This window comes from Phytophthora cinnamomi (genome assembly GCF_018691715.1).
Source record: "Phytophthora cinnamomi strain GKB4 chromosome Unknown Contig39, whole genome shotgun sequence".
Classification (NCBI taxonomy): Eukaryota; Oomycota; class Peronosporomycetes; order Peronosporales; family Peronosporaceae; genus Phytophthora; species Phytophthora cinnamomi.
In genome coordinates this window covers 1,153,104-1,165,417 of record NW_027150972.1, presented here as the reverse complement: position 1 = coordinate 1,165,417, position 12,314 = coordinate 1,153,104, and positions in this window count along the sequence as shown.

Sequence of the window (12,314 nt, the reverse complement as noted above, 5' to 3'; positions counted from 1 at the left end):
AGAAGTGTAAACACCTCTTGCCACAGGTGCGCTGTGAAGCGCGGGTCTCTGTCCGACACGATGTCGGACGGCATGCCATGGTGTTTGAACACCATGTCGACGAACAGACGGGCCGTCTGCTTCGCGGTCACTTCTGCCGGCACCGCAGCAAGATGTACCATCTTGCTGAAGCGGTCGACGAAGACCACAACACCGGTATTCCCTCCGCTATCCGGGGGAAGACCAAAGATGAAGTCCAAAGACATGGACTTCCAACACTCCGACGGAGTCGGTAGTGATTGTAAAGGAGCCTGCGCGAACGGCGCAGGCTTTACGCGTTGGCATACCTCGCAAGCACGGATGTACTTGCGCACCCACTTATACTGGTGGTGCCAGTAGAAGTCGCGCGTGAGAAGGACGTATGTCTTCTCACGTCCGAGATGTCCCGCAGTCGGGGCATCATGATACTCGTACATGATCCTGAGTCGCAGGTCATGGTCATTTGGCACGACAACGCGATCCGCGTTGTCGTCGACTGCATTGTAAAGCAGTAGTGCGTCGAGCACACGAAAGCGGTGTGCACGCGCTCGAAGGTGTTTGGGCAGCTTCTGACGGGACTTGTCAGAAGGCGCTGTGCCATAGACCAGTAAGAGCTTCGCGTCCGCGTCCGCGTCGTGCGCGTACGTGGCCTTCACGTCGTCCAACAGAGACGGTGTGGGTGTGCTCGTTCGCATGGCGTCAATGGCATTGACGTCAGCAGCTTCTGAGTAGTCCGGCCGACGTGATAACGCGTCGGCCACCACATTCAACCTTCCGGGTTTGTATTCGACCTGGAAGTTATACTCCGCAAAGAATGAGAGCCATCTCGCAATTCTTTGTGCTATGTGTAACGGGGTTACACGTACAAGTGGCTACAAACCACTTGTGATTTTAACAGATAGGATATCTGTTAAAAGTCTTAGATACTTCCTCACCTTGGTGTAAGTCACACCAATGGATACATAGAAGTGGGCCACCACAATGAGTGTTCCACACCTACCCAAAGATCCTATTGGTAGAAAGCAGCATCTTTCTACCAATTAGAGACGTGCATATTAGCGGGGCTCTGACAGCCAGCCGCTGCCAACCCCTTTCATAGATGATAAACAGTTTTAGCAGATTTAGGAGGAAGATCAATTTACAAACAATACAGTTCTCATTTTACCTATTCTAAGTCACTTGGAATCTTATCGGATTTAAATTATATTTGTGTATTCAAATATAATTAACCTAAGTAACTACTATGTACTTACGCTTCCTCATACACGTAGCGCAACGTGTAAGCAAAAGTAGTGAGTCAAGTTAGACCCGCTACACCTGGTAGCACTTTGTAGTCCGTCCAACGACCGACTGCTTGACGTTCGTACGAGGTGTACGAACGCGGAGCCGAGAACCACATGAGCACGGAGGTGCCCATGGAGAGCTCCAACACGCCTGCAACGCATGTTGCACGCGCTGACTGCCCCCACTTGTCTGACCCAGAGTGGGAAGCCCTCCAACGACTGTCAACAGTCATTGGAGAAGCGGCGATAGCTATGATGCTGCATACGCTATCGCCGACGGAGCAACATGGTGTTGCTCTAGAATTTATCATGAAGGAGCAGCGCGATGCTGCTTCCTCAGTGACGGCGTCGTCAGGGACGACACCGCGTGCTCAATCATTAAAGTTGAGCGTGAGCAATTACGTGGGAAGAGAGGGCGAGCCTCTCCTCCGGTGGCTTGTCGAGCTCGACACAGCCATAGCGGCTCGACGCATCGTCGACCCGCTGTCGAAGGTCGCATTCGCCATGTCCTGTCTTGGCGGACGCGCAAGGAGTTGGGCGTACGGACGCCGACTCTCCGACCCTACGTGCTTCAGCACGTACGAAGTGTTCAAAGAGGAGCTCAGACAAGCGTTTGAGCCCCCGCAAAACGAGTTCCGGTCGAGGGCGGAGTTCCTCGACCTTCAGCAGGGTAAGCATGGTGTTCATGCTTACGCGCAGCGCGCACGATATTTGGTCTCAAATATCGTGACCAATCCAATTGACGAGGCGACTAAGGTCGTCACGTTCATGAAGGGACTTAGAGATGGGCCCGTGAAGACCTATCTCTTCCGAGAGTACCCGAGTACTCTCGAAGCTGCAATCACCCTTGCCATGCAAGAAGAGTTTAGCCTGCGGCAGGCTAAACTCCATGTAAATGTACCGAGACCGCAACCGCGCCCGGTAGCGAGGACGGGAGGTCCGGAACCAATGGACCTCTCGAACGCAACAACGGCTGGTTACCAGTAGCAGGGAGGCAACGTGCGATGCTTCCGTTGCGGAAGGATCGGTCACTTTGCACGGGAGTGCACAGCTCCCATGCCCCCTGGAGGTGGCCGTCGTGGCGATGCTAGGCATCGCCGCGGACCAACAAAAAACGCGAACATCCAGTAGGCGCGGAGCGCCCTACTGGTAATGCAGTCGCGCGTGCCGACATCGGGCACGCGACACTGAGGACTGCAGCCCCCAGTGAGACCAGCTCTCACGGCAAGAAACAAGATGACAGGCCGAACCAAGTCATCTTGAAGGTTTACTCGAAGAGAACGAGTGACTCTCTTCGCGCTCTGGTAGATTCGGGCGCGTCGAACAACTTTGTTCGACTACGAAGCCTGCCGAGACTTGATTTCGAGGAGGTAAATGTACCTCGAAGTCTTCTGGAGGTACGACTGGAAACAGGTGCCATCGTAAAGACCGAGAAGCGCGTCGTGAACGTGCGCTTCTCGTACAAACAACGAGTGTTTGTCGAACACGTTATCGTCCTGGACCTGGACGATAAGTTCGACGTGGTAATGGGCATGCCGTGGCTTGCACCGCATGATCCGGTAATAGACTGGAGGAAGCGCACGATCGTGCGCTTCAGTCGCGACAGAGGAACAGAGAGCGATGGCCCTGTTACCACAGCGCACGCACCAGCAGGTGCGCGCGGTTCACCAGTCGAGACAGCGCTTAATGCTGCTGTCCCGGAGTGCGCAAGAAGTGCGCAAGAAGTGCGCGAGGGCGCGCACAAGTGAAACCAACGTCGGCAACGCTGCCGACGTCAGAAGAAAAAGACGTACTGGTTCCGGGAACCAATATTCACGTTCAAACGTGTAAGAGACAGTCCCTAACCCGAAGAGGTCAGGTCGGCAACGACGCGTCGGCTCCGGGATCCGACGCACCCTCAGTCGTGAGGGGCTCCGCCAATGAATGGCGTCGAGGTGACGAAGGCGTGTCAACTCCGGGAGTTGACGCTGCAAACAGTGCGGACGGTTGCAAACGTACCGCACTGACGCAATTTGCATGCTGTCGTGCAGCCGGCCTGCACGACGAAGCGCCATGCGATCAAGCGGGGGTTGATATCGCGCGCCCGAGGACCGAGTTCACCCGCGAACACCTGTCCACGACCGGGCCTGGACCAGAAGAACAACGGTGCGGAGCCGGGCTCCGCACAACAAGAGGACGGCGCATGCGAAGAACGCTGCGCAAGTCTCGGTCCGGGACCGAGACGCAACAAGAGTAGTCTGCTGGGCAGACTGGGGCGGAAACGCCGGATGTCGAGACGCTAAGCGTCTTGACGCGCACCGATACTGGATTCCAGTATCGTGACATGGAACTCGCTAGTCCTCCTCCGACGATGGCGTCGGAGTTGACTTCGCTTCCAGCCGTGAGCTGGAAGCGCTTCACGCGCGACTTGCACGATGGACGCATCGAGCAAGTCTGCGTTCTTTCGGACAGCGAAAGAACGGAGAGCGAGAGCGAAGAGCTGAGGTAGCTCTTCATGGGAAGTACCACTGAGAGTGAAGACACTCTCAGTGCGAAGACGAAGCGAGAGCGCTTCGAGGAACAAGGTTGGGACTCACTGAAGTCGAGTCCCTATTACGAATTGTTGAGGGAGTACAAAGACGTACTCCCGGAAGAGATTCCTGCGGAGCTTCCGCAGGATAAGGGTATTCAGCACGAGATTGATCTCGTGCCGGGCACGAAGTACTGTGTCACGCGGCAGTGGCCACTGCCGCGAGAACAAGTAAAAGCGATCGACGGCTTCTTTGAAAGTCGTCGCAAAGCAGGACAAGTGCGGGAATCAAAGTCCCCGCACAGTGCTCCGACGTTCTGTGTCAAAAAGCCACAGGGCGGATGGCGCATCGTTCATGCGTATAATAAGCTGAACGATGCGACGGTACCGGCGCAGACACCGATACCGCGAAAAGATGTTATCATCGATTCGATGGCCGGGAGCACCGTTTACAGTGCTCTCAACTTTCGAGACGGATTCTATCTGATCCTAATGCGTGAGAACGATATCCCTCTCACGGCAGTGAGCACGCCAAGTGGCATGCTCTGGGAGTGGCTAGTAATGCCACAGGGGCTTAAGAACGCGCCTGCGACTTTCAACAGGTGCGTGACGCACTTGTTGCGCTCGGTGCGCGACTTCGCGCCGAGCTACTTCGATGATGTATTCATCCACAGCCGGGCTGTGGACGGGAAGACCGACGTAGAGATGCACAGGGTGCATCTCCGGAAGCTACTTGAGCTTATGAGAACACATAAGCTCTACGCGAACCTGAAGAAGTGTATCTTCGGGGCGAGCGAGATACCCGTCCTCGGGTGTCTCGTAGGGAAAAATGGTGTTCGCCCTGACCCGGAAAAGGTCGGAGTGATCAATGAATGGTCAACGCCTTCAAGTGTCAAGGAACTGAGGCAGTTCCTTGGCTTGGCCACGTACTTGTGCAAGTACGTGGAGGATTACGCGGGCAAGATCCGCCCGCTGTCACAGCTTCTTAAGAAGGAAGCTGTGTGGAATAGGACAATCGAATGCCAAAAGGCATTCGATGCAGTCAAGCGGGGCTTGACTGAGGCACCGATCTTGGCAGTGGCTGACCAAGATCGTCCATTCCACGTCGTATGGGACGCGTCCGATTTCGCGATCGGATGCGCGTTGATGCAGCACGATCACGAGGGCCGTGGTCGTGTCGTCTACTACCAATCGCGTCAGCTGAAGCCAGCTGAGCGCAACTATCCGGTGCATGACAAGGAACTCCTTGCCATGAAGTACGCACTCGCAAAGTTCCGAGTGTATTTGCTTGGAAGTAGACCATTTGTGGTCTACATCGACCATGCTTCACTGCGCACCGCAGTGAAATCGCCACACATATCACAAAGAATGGCGAGATGGCTCTCATTCTTTGCAGAGTATAACTTCCGGGTCGAATACAAACCCGGGAGATTGAATGTAGTGGCCGACGCGTTATCACGTCGGCCGGACTACGCAGAAGCTGCTGACGTCAATGCCATTGACGACATGCGATCGAGCAAACCCACATCGTCTCTGTTGGACGACGTGAAGGCCACGTACGCGCACGACGCGGACGCGGACGCGAAAACTCTTGCTGGCCTATGGCACAGCGCCTTCTGACAAGTCCCGTCAGAAGCTGCCCAAACACCCTCGAGCGCGTGCACACCGCTTTCGAGTGCACGACGGATTACTACTTTACAATGCAGTCGACGACAACGCGGATCGCGTTGTCGTGCCAAATGACCATGACCTGCGACTCAGGATCATGTACGAGTATCATGATGCCCCGACTGCGGGACATCTCGGACGTGAGAAGATATACGTCCTTCTCACGCGCGACTTCTACTGGCACCACCAGTATAAGTGGGTGCGCAAGTACATCCGTGCTTGCGAGGTATGCCAACGCGTAAAGCCTGCGCCGTTTGCGCAGGCTCCTTTACAATCACTACCGACTCCGTCGGAGTGTTGGAAGTCCATGTCTTTGGACTTCATCTTTGGTCTTCCCCCGGATAGCGGAGGGAATACCGGTGTTGTGGTCTTCGTCGACCGCTTCAGCAAGATGGTACATCTTGCTGCGGTGCCGGCAGAAGTGACCGCGAAGCAGACGGCCCGTCTGTTCGTCGACATGGTGTTCAAACACCATGGCATGCCGTCCGACATCGTGTCGGACAGAGACCCGCGCTTCACAGCGCACCTGTGGCAAGAAGTGTTTACACTTCTTGGGAGCCAGCTTTCCATGTCGACTGCGGATCATCCGCAGACGGACGGTCAAACCGAGCGCGTGAATCGCGTGCTCGTCGACATTTTGAAGAGCTACGCTCACTCGTTCCAATACTGGAGCGAGTGCTTATCGATGGCAGAGTTTGCCATCAATAACTCAGTGCATGCCTCGACCGGGCATACACCGTTCTACGTGAATGCCATGCGGCGTCCACGTCTACCGAGTGTACTCGGAGTGATGGCTCCCACTTTAAGTGGGGGAGGATCTACGACTGCAATACAGCAGCCGCAGAAAACCGCTGACACTTGCACAGTGTCAGCTGCAACAATGAATAAACCACATGAGTCTGCGCAGGGCGCAGACTCCCCCAACAACAAGAACAAAGACCACGGGTTTGCGCAGGGCGCAGACACCGCAAAGAACCACGCAGAGGCAGGGCCTCTAGCGGAGATCGAGCTGAATGACTTCAGCTCGGATGCAATCAACTTCACCACCAAAAGCCAAGCCGTAATTCGGTTTGTCCAAGATGCAATAGCAGCTTCTGTTGACCAACAGAAGCTGAACGCAGACAATGTGGGCAGAGGCAACACAAATGAATTCAAAGTTAGTTCATTGGTTTTGTTAGCTACGCAAAACCTGCCTAAACATGCCGTTTCGGATTTCGGAGCAAGCAAGCTTGCTCCGCGCTTCATCGGGCCGTTCACTGTGTTGGCACGGCACGGCAACGCTTACACGCTAGACATACCGTCTAGCATGCGCCTCCATCCGACCTTTTACGTCGGACGGCTGAAGCCATACCTGCAGCACGAGCCATCTAGCTCGGCTGACCCGAAGCCTCGGCAGGAGCCGAGGCAGAAGCGGAGGAATTGGCCTCGGCGACGAGCAGCCTCTCCTCCAGCGCGCGGACGCGCTGGAGCAACCCCTTCATCTGGGTCCCCAACTCGACCTGGATATTCGAGGTGGTCTGCGAGACCGCCGCGACCTGGGCCTTCTGGTTCGCCAGCTCCTGTTTCAGGGCGGCGAACTCAGCGCCCTGCAGACGCTCCACAGCGGTCACCCGGTCGTGGAGAGGCGCATACTGATCAGCCCGGGGCTGATCATACCCGGGGCGTGTTCCCACCCCCACCGCCGCCGATCCGTGACGCCCGCGGCTCAACCCGCTGGATTGTTGAGCGGGTTGTTGACCATAGTATCCCGAAAACGAACCCTCAAGGGGCTCGTTTTCGTATTCGTTGGAGAGGATTTCCTCCCCATCAAGATACATGGGAGCCGCGGAACGTCTTGCTGGAGGACGTTCCGGAAATGGTGAGGGTGTACGAGGAGCAGTACGCGCTGGCACAGCGGAAGTAGTGCGAGGCTGCGGTCATCGCTAGCGCCCGAACCCTCACGTGCTAAGAATTTAGCACGGGGCTCTTTGAGACTCTCGGGCACACGGAACGACGTGTACCCGTTCAGGTCGCGGTCGCTCAAGCGGACCGCGCCTGGGAAGCACTTCGTGCACTGAAAGCCCTCGGGCACAGCGCACGGCACATTAGCCTCCTCCGCAGCAACGTGGAGTTGCTCCAACTTTCCACGCTTCGAGTACGTCTCGAAGCGATCACGCGCTTGCTTAATCCGATCACGGTAAGCACTCGGCCTCTTGTTGAAGTTCTCAACAAAAGCGCTCCAACTTTGACAAAGTGCCTGCCATTCGGGCACTTTGCTGTGAGAAGATGTCTTCTTGCTTTGAAACCATCGGAGCTCATGGAAGAGTCCGATGTAATAATCGCGCCTTTGATACGTTTCCGCATCAAAGTGCAGCTCGGCGGCCACGGCGCCATCCTCGATGGTGCTGCATACGTACAGCGGCACCTCATTCGGAGGTACCGAGTTCCCATACCGGTCCGAGATCTCGGACGCGGACGGCATCCACGGATCGCGCGCTGCAGGCACAGTGCGCGGAGAGCCTTGAGCTTTGGAATCACGCGCTGCAGTTGCAGCGCGCGGAGTACTGAGAGCCCCAGCGAAAGCGAGTGGAGTATCACTTTCAGTTCGCGAACACTTCGAACTCGAAGCGTCCGATTCGTCCCCTTCACGCGGGCGAATGTTCTTCGCATGAGAGTCGAGCGATTCGCTCGACACTGAGTCCTTGCGCTTTGAGGGTCCTTGCGCTTTGAGGACGAGTCCTTCTCGTCCTCCATGTCTTCATCGTCGTCGTCGAAGTCGACGACGTCGCCATACCTCGCCTTCTGGCGTTCGAAGTAGTCATCGATGGAGAGATGACTCTCCACCGACTTCGGAGTCTTCTTCTCTTGAGGCACGCTCATCGTTGAATGAGCGCGGATTTCTTCTCCAAACGCGGAGAATTGACGAATGGTCAATTCAGAAGATTGACGTGCGGAGACCCCGCGCGTCTAACCTTAAAGGGGGGTGGTGTAACGGGGTTACACGTACAAATGGCTACAAGCCACTTGTGAATTTAACAGATAAAATATCTGTTAAAAGTTTTAGATACTTCCTCACATTGGTGTAAGTCACACCAATGGATACATTGAAGTGGTCCACCACAATGAGTGGTCCACACCTACCCAAAGATCCTATTGGTAGAAAGCAGCATATTTCTACCAATCAGAGACATGCATATTAGCGGGGCTCTGACAGCCAGCCGCTGCCAACCCTTTTCATAGATGATAAACAGTTTTAGCAGATTTAGGAGGAAGATCAATTCACAAACAATACAGTTCTCATTTTACCTATTCTAAGTCACTTGGAATCCTATCTTACTTAACTTATATTTGTGTATTCAAATATAATTAACCTAAGTAATTACTATGTACTTACGCTTCCTCATACACATAGCGCAACGTGTAAGCAAAAGTAGTGAGTCAAGTTAGACCCACTACACAGAGGAAGCCTGGAATACATGGCTCCATGCTTCCTAGGGAGAGAACGTCAAACTTCTTATCTACAAGTAAGGTATTGCGACATCAAAGGCTCAAGATCTCAAAACGATCATGGATGCCTGTATTCGGCAACCCAGCACCGACCGAGCAGGAGCAACAACGGAGGTTTCTCTGTGCGAAGTTGTAGAACGCCTCCACGAACAGTGGGATAACAGCTTCGATGGCGAGGCCGTGCTTTGGTGCATGTGGGCTAATGAAGTCACATGCAACCTTGATCGCTCCACCCGGGATGCCGCAATTGCGGCGCCACCCGCTCGGCGTATTTTGAACCTAATGAGAGCAAGTAACGCGCACATGGAGGAACATCTTGCTGGGATGCGACGACCAGCCCACACGGCCCTCGACTGCGTGGACTCGGCTTTGGCTGACTACACAGTATTTCGGCAGGACCTGGTAGCGCTTGGCCTCCGCCGGGACAGTCATGAAGCAGGTCTTCTTGCTCGGAAGGCTGCGATAGAGGCGACGATACGGGACATGGAGCTTCCGGATCGCATTGACGTCGCCGATCCAATGGAGCAGATGGAAAACATCAGCGATTTTGAGCACGCGTAAGGAAGATCAAGTGCAATCGACGCAATGAAATGACGCATATCATTTAGGCGAGCGGTCCTGCTCGAGTAAAAAAGCTCCAATCTTCCCCTACCTAGTCTCTCGTATGAAAGCCTAACGTGTCGAATCTGTCTTCATGTGTCGTGTCGTCGTGCAGCTCAGGAGGAGGACGTCTCTCGGGTGATAACGGACCAACGGGGTTAAATGCACCCTGTTTGAACCAACCACAAGGTTCGAACACCTTTATCATGTCGAAGTTCTCAAAGTGTCGACATTCGACGATGAACGGCATTAAATCCCGGTTACTCGACTCATCATAGTAACCCTGGAATTCTTTTTTCGCATACCCAAAGAGAAACTCAATGGGACTGAAGAAGGGGCAACACGCAGGAAGGAATATAGATACGATTCCGATGCTCCTGAGGTAGTGTACAATCTCTGGGTGTCTGTAAATAGTAGTCCCATCTAAAATCTACATTGAATTATATGCCAGTACGGGCGAACTCGCGCTCGTTTTGAATACGCAAAATCTTGTCAGCACCGTACAAACTCCATCCTGTCAAACGCCCCTACGGTATCATAATAGTCAAGTATACCGTTCACGCCGGTGAAGGCCAATAGTGATACTCTTAGCTTTCTCTGGAACTCCCCACGGACCACCACCTTCTGTCCTCGAATTGCATAGCCGCTTCCGCAGCATTCCCTTGATCTCGAAGGAGACTTCGACCAAGATTACGATGTTCTAATGGCTCCAGTCAATGCTACTAAGCTCCTCAACGAACCGAAATATGTCACGCCCTTTAATCTGAACTACACGGAATTCTATGACTTTCCACGTCAGTCCAAACTCATGGATTATCCTCCATACCGACGATTTAGAAATGCTGAGTCGGTGGATTCTCTTAAATTCATCTTGGGCCTCGCCAAGATACGCCAGGAGCCTTGACTCGTAAAAATCGCGCAGTCATTGCCGCTGCTCTGAAGTAAATTTCTTGTCCGTTTTCGTCGGGACTCGCTCGTACGTTCCAGTCTCCTCGTAACGATGAGTCCAATCCCCAATCGTCTTAGCTGTCTTGTTGTAGACGTGGGCCAAGTCCTGCTTCGAGTGCCGTAGATGATAGTAATACAAACAATGGAAAAAAAAGTGTTGGTGTGTGCATGCTGTCTGGTAACAGCTTCTTCCATGTTGAGCCTCTCACAAATCAAACGAGCTGCGAAATAACCTCCAGTGACGAGAGTCATACCGATGCTCCAGTGACAAGAGTCACACCGACTCTACCAGTAGCTAGACCGGCACCCGACGCCGGGCACTCCACCAGCACTAAGAGTCTCACTGGGTCCACCAGCACCAAGTGCTGCACCAACGCCACCGAAAACACCAGTCACACCGGCTCCACTAACGGTAAGACCGCACTCACACCACCAGCAAGAAGAATCTCGTCGATTCCAAGTACACCAACGACATGAGCCTGTCGACTCCAGCAACGACAAGCGCATCACGGACTCCACAACCAAACAATGTCTTGCAGGCTCCACGAGTGCGCGCAAAGCGAAGAGTGCGGGCCGTTCCTCTACTCACCAACGATAGGTTACAAACTAATTCAATATCAACCAATAAGATGACCCCGCTGGTTGATTGGCGATTTGACAAATCGCCCCAATTTGGTAAATTCACAATATTCACAATAGTAATATAATAAAACAATATTAATGTAATAACTTATAACCAAACCTCCAAAAATAGTATTGAATTGCAATTACTATATTTTTAAATATATATTATTGGACCCAAGGTCTCCAGTAAAACTATTACTGAGACAGTAAAATCACCAAATTGGATTTCCATAGAAAACATAAGTATAATGCATTTTGCAATAGAAAAATAATTACAATAAATATTTATTACTGACCATGAAATTATTTAAGTTTTATTATGGAATTTGAAACTTTGCAATTAAATACTATACTATATTTTCCGAGGTCTGCTTAAAACCATTAAATTAATATTAGTAATATAATATTGATAATTTTGTACTGATATTATGTTGATAGTAATAATTCTACCAATGTAATATGCAGGACACTGAAGATTGAGTCGATTATGACTTGACCACCGACTTGGTACCGTCGTCGCTCCACTTGCTTTGGTTCAAGCTACATAGCCCCTCCTGATATTCATTCGCCAACAAAATCTGACCTGGTCGCACAGATCTCGGAAATGTTACATTCGTACTTAATGGTACAGAACTTCATAATACGTATTAATGTCATATTATTAATTTGTCTATTTTGTCAAATATCTTATATAATACTGTACAAATTATTATATTATATGATTTAGTGCAGTATAGTAATATGTTAATATTAATATGCAATGTAGTGCAATATACACTAATACCCCGATATCTATTTTGCATTATATTATTTTAAATAATAGTATATTAGTATACTGCACTACAATGTATAATTACATTATAACATCATACAATGCAGTGCAGTATACTATAATATCCCGATATCTTCGTTACTGCGATTTGATTTGATTTGATTTGATTTGCTTTGATTGCGGTTTAGACGGCTAACTACGCCCGAAGCCGCGCTGAGCGCAGGGGTATACCCGCGGTAGTAGCCCAGAAAACAAAATATGCAAGCTATGCAACACAACTACCCTACTCGTGACACGCGACGAATTCCGTCCCGACGCCACAGTTCACGGGATGTCGTTGTCATCGTTCTTGTCCTTCACAGTTCTTCCCTTGTCATGATCTCCGGCCGTGCTTTCGCACGCAGCT